This window comes from Melitaea cinxia, chromosome 4 (assembly GCF_905220565.1).
Source record: "Melitaea cinxia chromosome 4, ilMelCinx1.1, whole genome shotgun sequence".
Lineage (NCBI taxonomy): Eukaryota > Metazoa > Arthropoda > Insecta > Lepidoptera > Nymphalidae > Melitaea > Melitaea cinxia.
The window spans coordinates 7,751,487-7,774,663 of NC_059397.1; the positions used below are offsets into that span (position 1 = coordinate 7,751,487).

The 23,177-nt window shown below is 31.8% G+C and overlaps 6 non-coding genes across 6 annotated transcripts; 4 read left to right on the forward strand and 2 right to left on the reverse strand.

The window, feature by feature from the left end:
* The first annotated feature begins 1,476 nt into the window (after positions 1 to 1,476).
* Positions 1,477 to 1,563, forward strand: Trnay-gua. The gene is given in 2 exon segments: positions 1,477 to 1,513; positions 1,528 to 1,563. It is a non-coding gene; the product is annotated as a tRNA-Tyr (tRNA).
* Positions 1,564 to 1,697: 134 nt separating this feature from the next.
* Positions 1,698 to 1,784, forward strand: Trnay-gua. Its single transcript is given in 2 exon segments — positions 1,698 to 1,734; positions 1,749 to 1,784. It is a non-coding gene; the product is annotated as a tRNA-Tyr (tRNA).
* An 11,500-nt stretch (positions 1,785 to 13,284) lies between these two features.
* Positions 13,285 to 13,373, reverse strand: Trnay-gua. Its single transcript is given in 2 exon segments — positions 13,285 to 13,320; positions 13,337 to 13,373. It is a non-coding gene; the product is annotated as a tRNA-Tyr (tRNA).
* Positions 13,374 to 17,587: 4,214 nt separating this feature from the next.
* Positions 17,588 to 17,674, reverse strand: Trnay-gua. The gene is given in 2 exon segments: positions 17,588 to 17,623; positions 17,638 to 17,674. It is a non-coding gene; the product is annotated as a tRNA-Tyr (tRNA).
* A 947-nt stretch (positions 17,675 to 18,621) lies between these two features.
* Trnay-gua lies at positions 18,622 to 18,708 on the forward strand. Its single transcript is given in 2 exon segments — positions 18,622 to 18,658; positions 18,673 to 18,708. It is a non-coding gene; the product is annotated as a tRNA-Tyr (tRNA).
* An 883-nt stretch (positions 18,709 to 19,591) lies between these two features.
* On the forward strand, positions 19,592 to 19,678 carry Trnay-gua. The gene is given in 2 exon segments: positions 19,592 to 19,628; positions 19,643 to 19,678. It is a non-coding gene; the product is annotated as a tRNA-Tyr (tRNA).
* The last annotated feature ends 3,499 nt before the right edge of the window (positions 19,679 to 23,177 follow it).

Below are 23,177 nucleotides of genomic sequence, written 5' to 3' on the forward strand. Positions count from 1 at the left end.
AAATTCGACTTAAGGTTTTTTTTAGAAATCGTAAAAAGCATAAATGTACAGACTACCAAAATCCAGGCATGGGCATATTATCCAAAGGTGGCAAACAAGGGTACGGTTCGCCTGATAGTAAACGGATACCGTATCTTATAGATGTCTGCAACACAAGGAACATTGCAAGACAGTTGCCGATCCTAACACTGACCATCTCCAGGAGTTCTGGACACCTTACGCACCACAGGAACACGATACTACTTGAGAGCAGTTTTATTTAGCTGTGATATTCTGTAAGGTCTGTACTCCCCAGTAGGGCTGCTCCAGATTTTAAGCAGGATATTTTCTGCTATAATACCTTAGTTAAAACTCATTAACATGTTTGACATATTTTCAAGTCTAGTACCTAATGCCAGTTTGTATGTCCGTACTTTTATACATATGTGTACCCAACTACAAGTAGACGCGTTACTTTTTATAATAAAATAAATAAAAATAAATATATTTTAAATAATAATAAAGGTTTCACTACCACCTTGGAACTTAAGAAGCCGACCGATGGCGGGATAACCATCTAACCGCTGGCTTAGAAACACACAAGCCGAAGACGGGCAGCAGCATCTTCGGTGTCACAAAGCCAACCCTGCGGTCACCAACCCGCCTGCCCAGCGTGGTGACTATGGGCAACACACATGAGTTCATGCATTTTTGGCGCGAACTTGTGGAGGCCTATCTCCAGCAGTGGACTGCAATAGGCTGGAATGATGATGATGAAATAATAATAATTTTGATAAGCTTAAGAACTTTGGTTAAACGATCCAAAAAAAAACAATCTTATATTTTTTTTATTCATATTTTTTTTCTTTATTTTTTTTTTTTTGTTTTTAATGTAATCTAAAAAAAATATTTGAAAACACGTTTTATAAAATCAAGCACAAATGTATTTGAGAAGGTAATTATTTGAAACAGAATATTGTATTAAGTAGAATTATACTATGAACATTTAGTAAACTGCACCGCGTCCTCGTTTGCAAACGACACTTCTTTCAAAAATTCTTCGTTCTTTAGTCACTCTTTAAGTTGTTTAAACGTAATATAACAAGAGTTACGATCTGTCAATTTCAAACTAACGAATCAAGAACCATGAGGACCAACTTTAAAAACTCTTTATAGATTATAAATAAATTGAATCTTTTTTCTTTCAAAAAATATAAATAAGTGATGTTTACGTATTAATAAATTATTAATTAAGTACAAATTTTTCTCCTTACTTCTAAGGAAATCGCGCTGAATGTGGAAAATAATCTGCCCGGTGATCATTTCTATTCATTTTATAAATTAGGCGTGACATTTTTGTAAGAACGTTAGAAATAATTATACTTTAGCAAGTGTATACGTGTGGTAATCCGCCTTTCACTTACGAACGTGACTGCAATTATGTAACAAATACGATAAGAGTAGCATAAGTATTGAAAAAAGGCAAAAATTCTCAAGCCTTCGATAGCTCAGTTGGTAGAGCGGTGGACTGTAGCGTGTACGACTGAAATCCATAGGTCGCTGGTTCAAATCCGGCTCGAAGGAATTTTTTTATAGCACTCCAAACTTTACTACAAACAACTTACTTAATTCGACTTTCTCTTAAGAACGTGGCTTTAATAATGCAACGAATACGATACATGTAGCATACGTATTGTAAAAAAGAAGAAACTGTCAAGCCTTCGATAGCTCAGTTGGTAGAGCGGTGGACTGTAGCGTGTACGATTGTTATCCATAGGTCGCTGGTTCAAATCCGGCTCGAAGGATTTTTTTTATCGCATTCAACAAAATAACTAGAACTTCTACAGTTAGTCAATTGTTGTAACAGATTTTATATTAAGAGTTTCGGATTAAATTATTGTGAAAGAAAAAATTGTATATGTTTGCTGCTATGTATATAAATACATACTTTTACGAGTATATGCAGACAATTTAATAGCCTAAGCTTTGTACCAATAATTAATTGAAACAAAATATTTTTACATTACTAATCATATTTTCTTTTTATAAAAAATATCTTTAATTAATACTTTCTTTAATAATATTTAAAAAAAATCTATCGACGAGTATTTTAACACATAAAATAAAGAGAATGTTTATTTACAGGACAGCACTATTGCTTTTTTTTCTTCTTGGAAAAACTGTTAACTAATTTTGAAATCGGAAAAAATAACGTCTTATCAGATCTTAAACTTCATTTTAATCATTTTTATTTGAAAATTCAAGAAACTAAACTTGTATAGTTACTAACGTTTTTAACCGACTTTTTGTTGGAAAGGAGATATCCCAATGGTAGTACCACGATAAGGAAACCAGGATCTTATGATGGAATCCCAGAGAAATCGAGGGGAACCTTCGAATGACGTAGTAACGACTAGTGCGTTTGTTATTTTTTTTTTTCGTCAACTTACGCTGTTTTACTTGTCTATGTAATTGAAGTCGGTTTGTTTTTCGTTTAAGACCATAATACACGGTTGCGAAGAAAAATGTATTCAATTATAGAAGTTTATTTCAAGTAAACCAAAATTAATTATACACAAACACGAGTGAGAGTAAAGAAGTTCTGATCTGTAAGCGACGGGCCGTCATCTGCTAGGAGAGATCTTTTATACGAAGCTCTAAAACAACGCAGAGGCGTCGAAGCTCACTTAAGCCTTTTGTTCTCTAATTCCTGAGATGAACACTGCGTGGTACACGTACACTGCAGGCTCGTAAACAATAATAAGTTTAACGTGTACTTTATACAATAGCATAAAAATATGTCGTTAATTCTATATAAACTTGATTTGTACACGTTTTTAATAACGTTAAAGTAGTCACGTTATATGCTAAGAACTTAATTCAAAATATTTCAACATACAACAATATTACTATCATTTAAACGTAGATTTATTATAAATTCATTCTAGTTATGTATAGATTGAATTAATCGACTGTTTCTTTCCAAAGGTCGATGCACATAATTATGGCCGGGACTGAAGTATCCAGGTATATATTAATACGTGAAGCAAAAGCTTTGTACCCCCTTTTACAAAAATTGCGCGGACGGATGAGTATGAAATATTGTACACTTATAGTTTATATAGAGAAAGAGAGAGAGAGAATGCTAATATATTTTTTTAAATTATGGATAAAAATATTTAAAATCAATAAAAAAACATTACACACTCTACCATCTTTTGTTGATTCTCAAAGTCTGTAGTCAAATTGAAAATTTCAAAAAAGTTTGTTCTTTTTCATAATTTTTTGGTTTTCTTTAATTTAAATTATTAATTATGGTCGAATTTTCACCTCTGGGCTTACACCAGTCTTAATAATAAAAACAGGATCATTAGATTTGAAGGAATGTGGTACTAAGCCTAAAACGTAATGCATTTTTTAATAATTGGGTATGCAAATGTAAATTACACAACTCATGACTGCAATTAATAAATAAACGTTAGGTATATGTAAGAATTCCTTCAGTGTACGATTACCATAAGAGCACCGAATTGTCTTGGCGCCATCAGTCACGAGTGAAAATTGTAACAATGCTGGATTAACAGTTGACGCCTTTATAAATATTCATTTCAGGAGTATTAAATTCGAGGGCCGTTTTAGGAGTTTCGTTTTGTTGGAACAGATGTGTTGTCTACATTTTAGACGGGATTTCATTTTACGTACGAATTAATAGAATATTATTTTGTCATTATGTATACTTACATTGTTTTTAAAATTTCACGGGTTCTATGAATTACCTCACTGACTTTTACGCTTCAGCCTGTAATATCAGCCACTACTGGGCATAGGCCTCTTTCCCCGTGTAGGAGAAGGATCAGAGCTTAACCCACCACGCTGCTCCAATGCGGGTTGGCGGATATATTCCTATATATATATTGATAACAATCGAGACCGACGGCTTAACGTGGTCTCCAAGGCATCGTGGGGAGACCCACAAGAACTGTACAAACACTGAGACTACCGTAAACATCTGTATGGCAAATGTTACAATATAAATGTTTGTCATGTGCGGAAATCGAACCCGCAACCGCCAGCGCAACAGCCACAAATCAGTGCTTTGACCCTTGGGTCAACGCCCAGTGCGCGTTGTTACTTTTCCAGGATTAGTCATTTTAAAACTATCTACATTTTACTTAATTTTTAAATTGAAATATTATATGAAAATATTTATATTTCTCCACTCAAAAATTTAAGTTTAGAACTTATTTCTACGTCACTTTTTTATTCCGTATATACCTTTTTCTCTTTTATTGTAGAACTCGTTGTAGTAATACGTAAAAAGTTACCAATATAAAACGACAATATGTAATAGATATACGTAATGAAGTCACCACTACCTATAGTGAGGTAGTGGAGCGCGCTATCGCGGTATCTTCATGCTCGACCGAGTGGAAGCCTTCTGCTTCATCACACATCCGCCACGCACAAACTAAAAATTTTGAAACTATCTTTTGAGTTTTCAATAAAGACATATCATGTATAATAAAATTACGTGATTTTTTGGTTAAATCATACTAGAAAAGAAAACATAAATAAAATCAAACACACTTTAGGTATTATAAATTTTTTAGCTTGATTTCGAGTTTTGTTACAGGAAAATATGTTGAATAGGTTTAATAATAATTATTTTATTTATAATGGGGTATATATTCATGGTATATATGGTAAGAGATTATCGTAGCTTATAGACGCCTGCAACACCATAAGCACCGCAAGCGCGTTTTGACCTACCCCCAATTGCCACCAGGGTATCTGGTCACCTTACTCACTACAAGGATACAACACTGCTTGAAGGCAGTATTATTTAGCTATGATGATCCGTAAGGTCGAGGTACTTCCCCTGTCGGGCTGTATATTTTCAGTCTGTATTTTACATTATTTTATATAACTTATTAGTAACTCTGAAAATAAGGTATTCTTAATAACAAAATTACATGCTATTAATATAATATGATGCTATTATTCATTGTGTATATAGACAAATATTAGCACTGAAAACGATTAAATGTATTTATGACCATTTCCATTGATTCATGACACGTAAAACGTTCAAAGGTATTGTTTACAAATAATTAATTGTCGAATACAACTGCGCCTGTTGATATTGGCATAATAACTGCTATAACATATCCATATAAATAAATATGTTACCGCTAAAAGTTCATACCAGCTCCAATTAGAAATATATTTTAAAACTTCATTCATAGAGCTCAAATTATTTTTAGTTTACTTGTACGGCGGGCAGTTCTGAACGGTCGTATACGGTGAATTTAAAAGGATATTAATTTTATTCATTGGGAAATAGAGAATATATTGGCTTGGATTAGTTTAACGATCTTACCAATTTTCATAAAGCTTAACTTGTATATATTTCATAGAATATTAGACCCTATGTTTCATCAATAAGGATTATTCTCTAATGTTACGGGTTTGTATTATAGATAAAAACAGTTTATATCACACGGAGGGAGATGCAGGGTGGCGGACACTGTGCAACGCGTGCCCGTGAATAATACGTCTCTAACGGGCGATTAACGTCACACATCAGTCGAAGTATTTTTACGTTACTTCCGATAAACGAAATCGATGAAAAATCTACAATTTTTGTCATTATAAAAAAATAAAAGTTTATAAATAATTAGAACTAACTGGAAATAACAATTAGAACTGAATTTAAAAAAATATTTTTTAATGTCGCGATGTTATCTTTTTAAACGACACCTTACACGGATAAAAATAACTGAAGGTACACAACATATACAAAATAATATTTTGAATACAGTACTATAAGATGACAAGGTGTTGATTTTTTATATTATTCTATAGTTTAGTAAGAAACTTTTAACTTTACGTTTTACAAATAAAATTATTCCAAAAAGTACTATTACATACCTACCAATGTTTCATATATGTAGCTGTAAATCTATTTACATTACATACTTATACTACCTGTTGTGTACACTTAGTCTCGCTCAGAATCTTTCATTTGCTAATTAGCTCACTAAGGTGTGGACTTCGTAAAACATTTCATACATTTTTAATAAACAGTCCATAAAAGTCTTACGATACTTGTTTCAAACATAAAGGAACTGCCATACAAACTAGTTATCCAACGCTAGTTTACACATGTAGTAGATAATATAATTATGTAGGTATTATTCAATATGGACGTGTAAATTTATAAGTAGTTTACAAAAAGAAACAATAGTTCGTTCCTTATTCTTACACTGTAAAATTTCTTTTAACATAAAGCTTACAATATCCAGAGAGAATATTATATAAAAATAAAAATAAAAAAACTAAAAATCTCTTGATCCAAGCAGGCTTCAAAAGCACTTTGAAAAGTTCAATTTACAATTATAATTATGTTTATCATTAAAAAATTAATTATGTTTAATTTGAAGCTACTAATGCCGCCGTGGTCTTGCAATAAAAGTGTGCCATAAATATCGTCGATATATTCATCTAGATATTTCATAATTATTAAAATAGTTGTTAACATTATGCACGTTGCTCAGTAATCGAAAAGGTAAATTTAGCTAACTTTTTTCAGCCCACGACTATGCCCGTATGGTTTGCACGATTGCGACTATTTCGTTTTCTCCCATTAATAGCACGTGTCACTGTGTTATAACGATTGAAACGAAAATTGGAATAATTGTTTTTCAATGTATCCATTACAAAGTATAGAACCAAATTTTTTCCCTTGTAATATTAGTAAAGATAAACTAATCGTAAACAATAACTAAAGCATTAAATATTTCTATATATACAATGTTAATTTAGCGTACGCTATTTATACCACACGTAACCAGATAACCATTAGCCAAGGATTAAAGTAGATGCCAAACGGTAAATCAATGAAGCCTGTCTAGTCAGGTTAATCAAATGTATCCACTGGGGTTTACGGATATACACTGGATACACTTCGGTAAATAAATATTTTTAGTGTGTTGCAATTAAATTTAAACAATATTTTTTTCATATCATAATATATATCATTGAAATCACTAACCAAAAACTATTACTAAAATCTACCGCAAAAACTGCACTAGAAAATTCAGTGAAAAATGTGACGTAGTAAAGAATGTGTGCTGTTAATTCTACCTATATTTTTATAACAACAAGTAGGTAAATCGAAATAAACTGAACGCAACTACACAGGACACTTGAGAGTACCTAAGTCGTAAAATTATAATAAAAACAACGTAAAACGACGTAAAATACTTTATGTTTTGAAACATTGAAAGTACTTAACGTGGATCACCAGTTTATTACGGAAAAAATATTTCTTAAAAAAAAAAAAATAAATTAGTTATATAAAAATAACAACAAAAGTAACGTGCCTAAAAATTTCAACTTCATTAATGTTTAAAAATTATCCTATAAAAATCTTTCTTTAATTAAACTCTGATAAATTATATTATATCTATAGGTAAATTGGTATTTTTTTTTTCTTATATAGGTAACTAGGCCGGCAAACGAGCATAATGCTCACCTGGTGGTAACCCATTACCGCAGGCTATAGACGCCTGCAACACCAGTTGTCGATCCTATACTCAATCCCCCCAGGAGCTCTGGTAATCTTACTCACTAACAAGAACACAACACTGTTTAAAAGCAGTATTATTTAGCTGTGATCTTAAATTATAATTTTTATTATTTTCTTTTACGAAATTGTGCTCGATAGTCCACACTAACATGAACTACGTGTAAGCGCATTCCTGGAATCACTGCACGATGTCTGAATATTGCTTACTCAATGAAATAGGCTTAATGTATCTTTGATATATTAGCCTGTCTACAAACATAATTAAGTAAAGCAGTATATAACGAACTAAAATTCACCATAGCTACAAATATTTGTTTCATTTACTGAAATAGTAACTTACCAATTGATGTTAAAATTTAAAACTAAATTACCAATACGAAAACCTTCATAAAATATTCTTTACACAAGCTTAAAAAATTGGATATTTTGAAACCTATTAACGTGATATCTATCACACCTATTTTATCATTCGTACACAATTGCCTCATAAAATCGCATTTCTACGACAGTGAAAAATCGTAGTCATCATTCCAGCACAATTTTATGGGCGTAATATCTTTAACATAAAAGTAAAAATCGGCCTGTCTTTATAAAAACATCTCTTCAATTGTCATTCATGAGGGCGCCGCGCGTATTTGTCACCCGCCATGTCTGCCGCAGATCGCGTTCCAAATATAAAAATGCAATTTTAAACAAAAACTCGTCGGATTCGAACCCTCATAATAAAAAAATGCTTTGTTAGATACGCATGCCAGGATTTTATTCATGTTTATATAATGCATCTGTAACATCGTATCGTACGTTTGTGTACTAAAACCCATTTTACGAAATATGTTGTTTATTACCAGTTATATTATTTATCGATAGTATTCTTAATGAACAAACAAAAATGAACCACTGTAAAATTCGGGGCTTCAAAAAATGAGGTTCTGTAGGTGCAATAGATTGCGTTCCACGTAAAAAATAATCAGCCCTTAAATATACAATTATATGTATATATAATTTACAATTAATAATATTCCACGAAGAAAATACTTCTTTCCAATACTCAGTTATTTAGTCGTATTCGTCAGTTAGTAATAATTTTCCTTCTAAAGGTGTACTTACATGCTCACGAAAGGTATCATGCAGAACCTGTCTATCAAAAACTTAATTATAATCGTTTATTTAAACTTAAAAGGGAGCTAAAATTTTTTTACGCGGATCGTAATTCATACGTACACACGGTATAAACAATTATTATTATTGATTTATTACTTTTTTATTATTACTGACCAAAAAATAAAACAATTTTATATAAATGTTATCACCAAACTAACATTTACATTTTTCACCCTGACATCATTTTTACTAAACCAAGATTTCTCTATACATTTAAATAATATCACTATAAGGAAAGTTTACAACGTCATTAGGAAAACAAATAATATCAAAAGTCAATACAATCGACAATAAATTTCAAAAACGAAATCAAACCCAGGGCCTCAAGAGACCTTCGCTACATGAATTCGGTATTCACTGCGTCGTCAAGAAGACATCAGTGGCGAAATATTATAATAGCATAATGGTGTCAGGTGCTGTTGTTCTATTGGGCTCCTCTTGCTTCATACAATCCCTGTGATGTCCCAATATTTTGTTTCATCGATATCGATACCTATAAATATTAAAGTACAAAAATTGCATTACAATTAAAATATATGACATAATTTGATTAATAGTTTAAGACTTATTTCATAATCTTGAGAACAGTATTTTAATTTAAAAACGAATACATGTCACAATATAGGTAGCTAAATATTTTACACTAGTTATTTTACAATATTTATGATTTGTCAAAGAATCTTACATATTATGTAATTGACACTCAAGATGTAAAACACGATCAAAGAACGTTAATACATAAAAATATACCTGTACCCTATTTTTTTTTGTTGACCCAGAGAAAATCCCTAATGGATGCCTCCAGCCCGGGGGAGCTGGAGGGTATGTCCGATTCGATCGGACTAAAACCTTTGGGGTGTACCTTCGATCGCCTGGAGTGGGATCACGGGGACGCTAAGCACTTCCGCGATCTCGCCGGTGTTGCCCAATTAGGGCCCGTCACCAAAAGCGACCTCCAAGAGACTCCCTCGAACACTAAGGTTGACTCCCTCCTCGGGACTGTGAGATGCGGATGATAAATCCCCCGGTATATCACCCGCTGGTCCGGCGTTAGGGCGGCAGGTTGGCTAGGTAAGCCCTGCGTCGCCGACCGCGCCTTTCACGATGACTTGGGAAATATACCTGTATCCCGACCGTCATGAAATTTGAATTTATAATTTGTCCGAATTAAAAAGAATCTGGTTTAAAAAATGTCATAAGTTTCTATACACATATGACATTTTTTAATTAGCCGCGGCTCTAAAGAAGGCTCCTAAATACCGGTGGTTTGACGGCTTAATTTACGCTAGGAATGGATATTTGTGTCTGTGTCTACATACAAGTGTTTCTTTTTAGTTTGGATGTCTGTCCTTGTTGGTCTCCCTACCGTGCCTCACAGCCACATTAGGCTGTCGGTCCCGTTTTTTATCATAGTTGGTACCCGCAGTGTGGAACAGCGAGGAGGATTGGGCTAAAATTCTTCTCCTATATGGAAAAATTGACCGATGCCCAGCAGTGGGACTTTACAAGCTGAATCGTATAGAATAGTAATATATATAGTAAGATAGTAGTAGAATAGTATCCATTAAAACGGCTTTTCTGAGAGTCTTTAAATATTGTATTTACGTTTTATAAAATAAACTAGCCGACCCGTGCCCACTTCGTTGGGCGTTAATTATTATTATATTAACTAAATAACATACTTTAAAGAATAAATTTACTTTAAAGAATATATTATAAATTACTTAAATAAATAATATGTTGCTCCAACGCCATCTATCGACGCCATCATCATCGTCGAAAGACTAATAAATTGTTTTCTAATAGCGATAGATGGCGCTAGTTTATTTACCATTTTGATATTATATTTTAATCTTTTTCTTATTTACTGAATTTTTTGTTCAATTACAATAAAATATAGCCTATGTCACTTCTGAATAGTGTAGCTTTCTGTTAGTGAAAGAATTTTCATGATCGGATCAGTATTTGCGAAGATTACACCCTACGTACAAACGAAGTTATAAACTTTACCTCTTTATAATATTAGTATAGATAAATAATAAATAATTTCAAATAAAACGAACCAAAAATTTTATAGGTTCGATTGATTAGTAAATGGGAAATTACTATTTTTTTCCGTCAAGTCGGTATGTAAGCAGTTGTTTAGTAGTGACTATTTTATAACAACAATTTTTTTTCGTGTGTCATAATGTAGGTATATAATATAAATTAACAATAATATGATAAATTAATAATAAAAAAATAAAAATAAAAAATAGTTTTATCGACATATTTATAAACGTCACTATCCAAATCCTACCTACGGCGTTACAACGCTCCCTGACATGACGCCTACCTACCGTAAGCGGGGTTTAGGCTCGTGATATGAAAGCGAAGTGACGTCACTAAACTCGACTGCCGAGCAACGACGAAACTTGGAGATCTCGAGTTTTATCGTTCGTCGGATTGTCGTGTGCTTAGTTTTATTGCACTCTCGATGTTTAGATACAGCCGCGGTGGTGTGAATGCCAAATAGCACCGAATATTCATGTATGAAAATCAACGCGTCGAATTGCCGGAATTCATTTTATTGCTGTTTGCAACTATGGAACTATTGTACCGAAGCGCCATAAAACTACCCAGAAATAACTACGCCACTTTTAACCGAACCCAGCACATTGTTTACTTTAATAATGATGATTATCCAAAATGTAAACGTGCCATATGAAAATGGCAATTAAGAATGAAAAATGATCATTACTGCTGTTATAATTAAAAAGCCCTGACATGTTCTTATGACTAGTCGTTTAGACTTTGATTAATATGGGTTATGACAGTTCTTTGTCATGAAAACTGACATGAATATATCCATTCTTGCCGCCGTTTGGCAACCTGAAGTACAATACAGGTGTTTTTATTCGTGAAGGATTTATGATGTTTTTGATATTTTAATTTAGCTTTAAGTCGTAAATACCATCGATAATAAATAAAACACTATAAGAAATTTTCGGCAAGTGATGAAAACATATATCCATACATATCTAACACATATGTATCAACTACCTATATATTTATTTATTTATAATTTATTTCGCACTTACAAGTAAATTAAAAAGAAACAAAAAAAAGAAGAAAAATATCTTATCTAAGTACAGATTAATACTACATACTACAATTGCCCAAACAATAACAACAATTTGTAAATAATGTTTATTTATTTTGCCATTATCCCGCACTTTATTAATAAATTTATTTCGACTGAGGTTAGCGTACGAGATGGCTCATAATAATAAGACAACCTTTTTATCCCGTCTTATGTGTGCCTCTTTATTTATTAATGTTTATAATAATGTATTTGTATGCAATAATGAAACGAATAAAAAAAACTATTGTAACATGGGTAATAATTGTATGGCTTGGACGACTACAAAGGCTAAAATGGTGTATTTCTCTCATTTTGTCCTTTGCTACGGTATTGTTAATCCACATCATTCAAATTTAAATGGCTGCAAACGAAAATGACAGCTTATAATCTATGTAATTAAGTGTACGTCACAGCGGGTTTACTCATACTGAAGGGCGTTATTTTGAGTTAAGTGTAAAGAGTAAATTATTGTTTAATTTTTTTTTTTTTTTTGTCTAAATCTCAGCGTTATGAATTAGGCTTGATATATTATGTTTGAAAATTGTTTCGTTTTCCCTTAAAAGGAAATTTACAATCTGTTAATTATCAGTAATAATATATCGTATAACCGCTGGAACTGACTGATGACTTAGGATGACTTTAAAATAGTTGCGTAAAAATTATATCTCGTAATATTGCTTTTAAAATAAAATAATTAACTTAAATCGTATGTTGTATACTTTTATGTTCTTCTTATCATTTTTAAATAAATTCCTTAAAAAATGTACGCTAGCTTTCTCTATGTCTTTCATTATGATCTTTCTATCCGTCACTACTATATCGTGTCCTGTGCCCAAAGGTTATCTGGAAGAAATCGCTCTTCAGCGATAAGATCGCCTTTGTACATCCGTTTTTAGTTACTACTCTATTTGTTTGTATTTTGGTGTTCAATAAAGAATATTATTATTATCATTATGATTTATTTTAATATACTTTGCTGTACTACCACCGAAGCTTTTTAATTCTATAACTTTTTCATTTTATGGATATAAAAAATACATACCTACTAACTACTAATTTATGCACTGCTATAAAACAAGACTAAATGAGCATATCCAACAATGTCAGCAGACTTAACACCCTCGAGATTCACACAGACTTCGCGAGTTAACTCTTGCTAAATGAATTATTTCCCGCCGAGTTGGCGCCTCTATTGACGGAGCAAACTTCGCTAAATAGTTTCGTTCCCACTGCTATTATTGTTTAGGAACTGTCGCATAACTTACTGACAGACAATAGACCTCCCTGTATGTATCACTTAGCTGTATATTTGATAGATAACGTTGTTCAATACTTGGGTTGAGATGTGTCAAAATATACAGACGTTAACTTATCAGATATTTCTCTTTAAAGGAAAAGTGTTTGTTAATTTTTTTTATATCAAAAATTTTCCTTCGAGCCGGATTTGAACCAGCGACCTATGGATTTCAATCTTCTACAAGCTACAGTCCACCGCTCTACCAACTGAGCTATCGAAGGTGCAGAAAAAATAACAAATTTAGTCAATTATTTCGTTCTTATTACGTAAGTAAAAGTGAGAGGTATGCTCCACGTAAGTATACGTTAAGAAATATAGCCATCAGTAATTTTTGTTATTTTTGTATTTTAGACTCAATTTATACGATCGATCACGATTCACCCTGTAATATGCCACCGCTGGGCATAGACCTCTTTTTCCAGGTAGGAGAAGGATTGGAGATAAATCAACTTACACTATTTTAGAATGTTTTTACTATGTGACTATTATTTACTAATGATTCTGTCTTCGTAAACTAGCTTTTTAATGCAGAAACAAATTAAAATAGCTGTCTTTTAAATTTTATTATACAAATGAGCTTGGGAATCGTATAAATACAAGAATTAGAATTAAGACGCCAAACTCCTGGAAGAGTTTCCTGAAAAATTTGATTGATAAAAAATTCATTGATTAAAAAATAATTTGAATAAACAAATCTAAATAATTTCTTTTACAAATTAACATATTAATTAAACAACATTCATCTATATACTTAATAATTGTTAAAAAATGTTCTAGTCGATCTGTCACATATTTATATTCAGACTTTCTCTACAAAAATTTCCTTCGTAATTATTATTTCTGAATATAAAACCGCTTTATAAAAATTTTACATTGTTATTTGTATTAAATTAATTAAGGTGTCTTTCTGTTTTGTTACACTTGAACCAATAACAATGTAATTAAAAGTGTACTGTTCACCGATGATTCATTTCTTAGTTCTTACATTCTCTTTATAGTTCCATATAGTTTTTATAAAGATTTAGTTCATGTTAAAATTGTATAATTGATTCATAAAGATTCAAATAATAAATGAAATTATTATGAAATTCTTTCATTAGGAAAAGTTTGTCTTCTTAATAAATAAATTTATAATAGATCTTAATCAATTAATGTGAATTTCGATTATAATCCGTCAAAGGTTTCCCTTTGGCGGGAAGCAAATCAGCTTACTCCGCTAACCTGCAGCAATTCCCAATTAATATGTTAATGTAAGAATATATTCGGTTTAGGCAGTGCTCGTTGCATCGAACGCAAGACGCAGAATTTCCCTCGTTCATATTCATAGTCGTTATTACGACTTAGACACTTATGTATACTTTGATACTACTATTTGAAGTTGTTGCAGTTAGTCTAGTAGTTGAAAACTTAGTTTTAATAATTTTACAACTTCGATCTCAGCTTACTGTTAAAAATCTTAATATGCATTTACAAGTGATAAGTAAAATAATTTTAATTTATCTTTCTTTGAAAGAAAATGTTTATGATATACCCATCCAAATCCAATGTTTATACTCTAATATTATTATTTCTTTACATTTATTTATACACATTACATTTTTAAATATATTTAAAAAAATTCTGTTTGCTCGCAAATGAAAAAAAACCGACTTCAATTACATCGACAAGTAATACAACGTAGATCGACGAAAAAATAGTCAAGTAACTACGCGTTATCAAAGATTACTCAAAAAGTAGTCATCAAATCTAAATCAAATATAAATGTGACCACAAAACAAGCATTCGCTTTCGATTAAAATAAGAATCATCAAAATCGATAAAAATAAAAAATATATGTGACCACATGACAAACATCAGCTTTCGATTAAATTAAAAATTATTAAAATCGGTACACCCAGTAAAAAGTTATTGCGGATTTTCAAGAAGTTCCCTCGATTTCTCTGAGATTCCATCATCAGATCCTGGTTTCCTTATCATGGTACTAAACTAGGGATATCTTCTTTCCAACACAAAAAGAATTATCAAAATCGGTACACCCAGTAAAAAGTTATTGCGGATTTTCGAGAGTTTCCCTTGATTTCTCTGGGATCCCATCATCAGATCCTGGTTTCCTTATTATGGTACTAAACTTGAGATATCTCCTTTCCAACAAAAAAAGAATTATCAAAATCGGTACATCCAGTAGAAAGTTATGTGGTATAATACAACGTAGGTCGACGAAAAAAGCGTCAAGTAAAAACGCATTATTAGATATAACTCGAAAAGTAGTTGTTAGATCTCAAATAAATTTAAATGGGACCAATTGACACACACCATCTTTCGATTAAAACAAAAATTGTCGAAATCGGTCCACACGGTCAAAAGTTCTGATGTAATTTAAAAAAAATTTAAATTTTCATTAAAAAAAAAGAACAAACAGTCGAATTGAGAACCTCCTCCTTTTTTGAAAGTCGGTTAAAAATAAAAATAAAAATATTTTTAAATATAAAAATATTGGTCCTCCGGTGGCGGGTTGCGGCCCAGGCTGCCGGTAGTAAAGGTTCGAAGCTGAGGAACCTTCTCACAATACGGGCCGTTTCAAGCAACACTGCCTCTTGAATCCAACCCTTGATCCAATAGTCAGCGAGAGTTTCTTAAGCTGTTGGTCGAAACTCTTCGCTACTAGACCATAGAACGACACAGCTATTATTATTGACAAAATCATTATTATTAAAACGGGGTGATCTTAATATAACAATTATTGCCAGCATTACTCATTGATACGTAGACAAGGAAATAAAAATTAGATTTGTATCTCAAAATTTAATGCAGTTTAAATAGCAGAACATCATTAAGTTAATGTAAATAACGTTATGGTCGATTAAGAACATTTCTATTCCTATATAAATAAAATAGAATCACCGAAATATGTGCGAGGATAACTAAGCAACTGCACCAAATTAAATAATTCTTTGTTTTGTATTCGTTCTTGTATAAAAAAAGTTTACATATTCACAAAAAAAATTGACAGCAAGAAAATCGTCGATAGGTTACAATAAGTCAGGCTTATATTTACCATATTATTTGTAATAGTTGTTTTGTTTGTGTGTGTAATGTTAAGTTTATTTAATTCGCTTACCTACAACTATCACGATAACAATTGAACTGTTGACCCAATTTAATCAATGCTTTGATTATTACCGCAATGAGACGTGCTCTGCATATATGTTCTATAAATATTACTATAGTCGGATATGTTATTAATGCTGTAATTATAAATGTACTTATTAAAGATATAATATTGCATAACACGAACTACTTGGTTAACAGTAATTGTAGTGCTGTAAAATCACGTCGCTGTAGTATTTTTTATATACATTGGATTCATTCGACTATAATAAAAAAAAAGTTATGTGGTGTCATGGGACACCAGGTAGTAACGAAGTTCCTTCGGATAGTATAGAAGCAACACAATTTGAAAAAAAAAATGTTGAATTTTATATATATTTTCTAGTTCTTGATTTTTTTATTATTTTGTTGATTGGTACATACGTTGGTGGATTAATTAAGTACATAAAAGTATTTAGGAAATTTAGTATTTTAGAAAATAACAAATACCGTAAAATAAAATAAATCAAACAAAATAATAATAATAACAATAATTCAAACTATTAAGTGAAATAAAAAAACATATGGCTTTATTTATTTTTGTCGACAGTATAAAATTACATAAATAATTTAAAAAAAAAGTTTACTAGTAATATTTTAGTTTTACAAACGTAATATTATACAGTCGTGTGACTTATATTATGTCACTTCCGTTATATATTTTTCTTACGGTTTTAGTATCACATTTTTTTTCAATTCGCTCGCCCAGCCAAATGTCAAGCCTGCCGTAAGGAACTTCGTTCCAATAACGTAAGCATTAATCATAATGTAAAAAGTAAAGATTTTTTTGTCATGAACTCAGTACCCACGAGCCCTTGTTGTCCAAGTGCTTTCTTGTTCAAAGCATGCAATTTTTCTCTCAACCGATTTCGACAATTTTGTTATTGTTTCGCTTTAGACCAGCAGTCCTATGACTAGCATTTCTAGGATGTTATCCGAAACTGACGGCTTTCGTTTCTGTTATAATTGCATACATATCCTTATATACTCCATGTACACATATTCTAATCATTCCTATTCATAGCCTATTAAATTTTTTTCTTTATATATATTTCTATTGTATCAACAATTTTTTTTCTATATTTTAAGCCAGTTTCTAACAAAGAATGATTAAAACCTGGCTATAATATCCGTGGATTTGTTTAGTACTATTAAAAAAGAAATATTATTGAAGACATTAGACAATAACGTTTGATGCACAAAACATATTACTTAAAAGCCTATTTAAAAAAACTGTACACATTCTCAGTTTTTCGGAGTTAACGCATACATTTATGCAAAAAAAAATTCCTTCGAGCCGGATTTGAACCAGCGACCTATGGATCACAATCGTACACGCTACAGTCCACCGCTCTACCAACTGAGCTATCGAAGGTATACGTATAATGGCGAAAATACATATCGCAATCACTACGAAGTATGTTTAAACTACATTTCAATGTTGACATTGAAAATTGTAGCCATTAAGCAGCAAACATGTTATTATGACATTTATTAAAATTTTAATATTATGGAACTGCTTTTTTATTACTGAGCAAAATATATATTTATTTCTCAGCAATCGATAAAATTTAAAACTACTCAAACAGTTGCAATTTCACTTCTATAATAATTAGTAAGTTTTAATATCAACACCATAAGCTAAAAAAAAAATATGCAATGACTTAAATGAACAGAATTATAAAATCACTGTAACTTTGTAATTAACAATTCTGTACTGATCAAATTTCGATTAAGGCTTATCAACTCAGACTAAGAAACTTTATAACGCAATATGCTGATATCAGACGATTAAAATGCAACGCAAACACCTTAACAATTAATTAACTACGATTACATTAATTAATTACGACTACAATATCATTAACCAATATTTTATAATTTAACTCAAAAAATATTAGTGAAATTGAATACTTACAAATAATGACATATGAACTACTTAAGAAATGTAGAGCACCTTTCACTTGAGCTTAAGCAACATAAGCATCACTCGGTAGAGTGGTGGACTGTAGCGTGTACGATTGGGATCCATAGGCATCTCATACATTTTGTGATGCAGAAGCAAGTCATCAACAAACCTTCCTACCTTAACCCTTTTTTATTACAAGTAAAAATCCTTCTTTGTTATCAAAATGTACATAAGTAGGTGATCTCGTCGAACATCAGAGGGATGACCTATCTACTTGCTTCCATGAAGTGGCATTGAGTTTGCATCAAATAAAATTCTTTTTTTATATAATACAAAACGCTATGTATACACTTTCGAATATGTATGAACGTCATTAAAACAATTGAAATAATCTTTTCGACTGCATTTACGTACCTTCGATAGCTCAGTTGGTAGAGCGGTGGACTGTAGCGTGTACGACTGAAATCCATAGGTCGCTGGTTCAAATCCGGCTCGAAGGATTCTTTTTGACCAAGAAAAAAACCTTTTTAAGAGATCGTTAAGGTATGTGAAGTAATTAAGGGATCCTAATACTGATCCCTGTGCCGTTCCTTCTGTTACTAGTATAAACCTCACTGAAGGTGTCAGTAATTAAGACACGGTGTTCTCTATTTGACAAATAGTTATATATCAGTTATATATAAGAGAGTTTCTTCCGTTATCATTTAATTTTTTACGAAGGGAATTATGTCGCAGATTATCAAATGCTTTGTTGAAAACGTTTAAAATAGCTAATAAAAATTAATCAAATTTATTGTTGTAAAAAATTGATGGAAGTTGTATAGTAATTATTTTGTTTAAACGGAATAGATCACTGTGTAACATATTATCGAAGTAAAATTTCTTTACACACGCTTGACTTGGAGAGTAAGCTGGTGAATGCAAAACGAGGGTGTTACGAAAAGTGTGATCTGGCGAGGCGAACGGAAGTTAGGAGGGATATATAAGTTAAATTATTGGAAAGATAGAAATAGGTTTATAGTTTTCACATTAGTTGAAGTTACTATTATATTGAGTAAGTCAGTTTTTAAGTATTGATTTTAAATTTAATCTGTATTCTTGATATGACAATTAAAAAAATTTAAATGATCAATGAATGAATATCATCTATTCCTGCAGATTTATTTGTTTATTTTTTGTATGAAGTGCCTGTAATTACTGTAGAGATAAAGCATATGTATATTGCCCCGTCTTCTTCCTTGCTGAACATTGTATCGAGTTTGCGTCAAATGAATTTCTTTATTTTTTTACGTCATTAAAATGTTACGTAAACGTGAGCACTTTCGATTGTGTACGATCGTCATGAAAAAAAAATTCAATAATCTTTTCGACTGCGTTTCTGTACCTTCGATAGCTCAGTTGGTAGAGCGGTGGACTGTAGCGTGCACGATTGTGATCCATAGGTCGCTGGTTCAAATCCGGCTCGAAGGATTTTTTTAATATGAGAATTTTTTTATAAAACTTCTTAGAAACTTTAAAAGTATCTGCTAAAACATCATATTTACACTTATTTTAACGTATTATATCGTTTGTATGCGCTAAAATCTGATATGGATATAAATCCGGACTGATCTATTTCTTGTTGAAAAATTCATCTCATGTGCTGTGAAAAAAGTATCGTGAAAAAGCTTAACGTACGAAAATTATGATGCAGGAGAAATTCTAAAAATTGTAGAAACGAGTATATAGCGACTCTGTAGTAACGCAGCATGGCCTTTACCCAACGATAGGTTCTTTACAGGTAACAAGCAAGAAAACACTATAGTACGGTAAACAAAAAGAAAAAGTTCAGTAACAACCTATTAATGTTCAGCCTGCTGTATTGTGAGTACCACTTAGTCTTTTCAGAAAAAAGGAGAGGATCTCAACCCGCCACGATGTTTATCCTGTCGTACGTAAATTGCCTCACCATGTCATCATGGAACACAAAATTAGTTCTTTATAGTTTCAGTTCAATTCTGGTTAAAAATCCCGTGTTATAATAATGTCGTAAATTAAATTATGATTACATGGGCCATTCGTCACTCGCTGATGAGTAAAACGTCTTAAAAAATCCGGAAAACTTTTATTAATCAGAAACAACACATTTCAGTTACTAGTGAACACGCCTTGTACGAAATATTTATCGTTGTTTTTCTATTACCAATGTAAAATTGGATAATTTGTATATTACAAGTTTTAAAATTCAAGCTTCTTGATTGCCTAGAAGAAAAACATTTTTTGCAATAATTGTGTATTACAAAGTTATTGTAGTTAATTCTGCAAAACGAATATTTAATCTCTATATCTACATTAATTTCGAAAATCTACTTCTCTTGTTTCTTCTTATGTGAAATAGATTCGTTTATTTCTATTCAATAATTTTATAATCTACAAAGACAAAGAAAAAAAAACTTTTTATCTATAAGGAAAAAAAGGAAAATTAAAGTAAATAAAGAATAATTCACAATTAAAAAATTGAAAATATACGTACCTACTAGTATTCAGATTTGAATAATATTTAAATATTTTGAGTATTTTGGACATTAAACTAAACAAAAGTATATAGTAGTAGATCCGAACTAGAGACGAGCTTCACCCATCTGCCATTAAGGATGAAATTATTTTATATTTATTTTCATCACTTCTGCCTATCGCAGTCTACTGCTGAACATAAGCCTCCACAAGTTCGCGCCATAGATGACGTGAACTCATGTGTATTGCCCATAGTCACCACGCTGAGCAGGCGGGTTGGTGAACGCAGGGCTGGCTTTGTCGCACCGAAGACGCTGCTGCCCGTGTATTTCAAAGCCAGCCATTGGATGGTGATCCCGCCATCGGTCGGCTTTTTAAGTTCCAAGGTGGTAGTGGAACTGTATTTCACCTATATGTTTAGTCAATAAATGTTACATCAATATGACTGGTTTCATTGCGTATACGATGACAAGAGTTATCTGCTAAAAGTCTGATTTGAATGACCAGAAATTCCCCAGCCAACTTTTTCCTAATTTATCTTTAACATACTAAAGAAGATAATTATATAATCTTTATCCATTAAGCAGATCAGTGACGATCACATCTAGTTCGGATCTCATTGTTTGGCTAATATTTTGCTTCACGTCATCTAATTTGAATACTACTGTTGCATCGCAATTCACAATACTTTACTGGATTGATCACGCCTTTTGAAAGGGACTAGAACTAACGGGATTGTTTACATTTACAATTTCTCACATAGAAAACAAATGTACGTGCTATTTATATTTAAGACCCTCTGAGTCTTAAATAAATATATTTATCATTTTGATTGTTTGACATCCTACTGCTGGGCATAGGCCACTTAACTCTCTGATTTGGATTTATAGTTCTCCTCTTCCAAATGATCCCTCGTCAAGGCTTGGCTCAGCTTAAAAATCGTTTTTATGATTGACTTAATTCAGCCATGACTAAAAATTTGTCGACTTTGTTATTTTTATTTTAAATAAAATTTAGTGATATTATGTTATAATAATTTCATGGTAGTAATAAATAGCCACAACACGGCAAAGTTTACTTTGAAGCTACGTTTATCACAAAAAAAAATTACACACAAATAATAATGTTTTAAAAGTACTAAAGTAGGTATTTGGTCGCCTGAATTACATATGTAATCCACGCATATTCGCGGAGATCCTGTGACAACCAAGTGAAGCTTGCGCTCGTGCTGTACGGAGTACGTTTTTTGAATATTCATTTGAAAGTACTTGGAAAGTCACGAAGACTAACCGATTTTTAGAAATTATCGATGTTGTATGGGTGGATTACATATAATTTATGTAATCGACGCGAACGATGCAATGTTAATTTGTATAAACACGGTCAGGACATGGTTTTCAACACTATCATCAAGTCAAAAGACACAAGTTTATTTTTCTTCTATATATGTTTATCCTAAGCTACGTATTACGAAAAGAATAATTATATTATTTTAAACAAAATCTGCATAAGCGCATTCGTTTTATTGATAAAAGTGTTAGCAAAAACCCAAAAGATAAGAACAATATGAGCACGTCTTGTTGTATGCATTGAGTTGTATAATATTTAAAATTATATTTTAATATTACAAGTCTGTTGATCTATGAACACACACGAACACACACACACACACACACACACACACGAGTTCACACCATTTTTAAGGTGAACTTGTGGAAGATAAGCACAACATGATTATGGCAGAAGATAAGAACAACATGAGCATGTTTTGTTGATGCATTGTTTGAGTTGTATAATATTTGAAATTATATTTTAATATTACAAGTCTGGTTGATATATGACTATAGACATAAATAAATAAATTAAGTAACCTCCCTGTAAAAGCCATGATGACCTACGTTCAGGAGACATACCCTTCAATATACATAAAATATTAACGCGCTAAATTGACAGCAATCACAGTAAAGGGCACCTCAAAGATCAAACATGAGTTCGCCAAATAATTCAGCAGGACCTAACACTTAGCATAAGGTCAAACTGACATTTCGTACAACATTTACCTCGACGCCAATTCATAACATCGTACGAAAGCAGCCGTCACGCGAGACTTATTCTAGGGGTTGGAAAATGTGGCTATCGATATCGGCTTGCATTGAATCGTTTTTGATTCGATAATTTGTTTTTATGGAAAAATAAAAAAAACAATGAGTTTATGCAACATAAGATAAGGAAACGTATATATTGTAAACCAAGACAGTGTTCAGAACTACAAATGTATAAATATTTGTACAATACATAGATTTTTCCATCGATATGAACCATCGATATTCAGTACCTTTGTTAACCGACTTCCAAAAAAGGAGGAGGTTCTCAATTCGACTGGATTTTTTTTTATGTATGTTACTTCAGAACTTTTGACTGGGTGGACCGATTTCGACAATTTTTTTTAATAGAAAGGTGGTGTGTGTCATTTAGT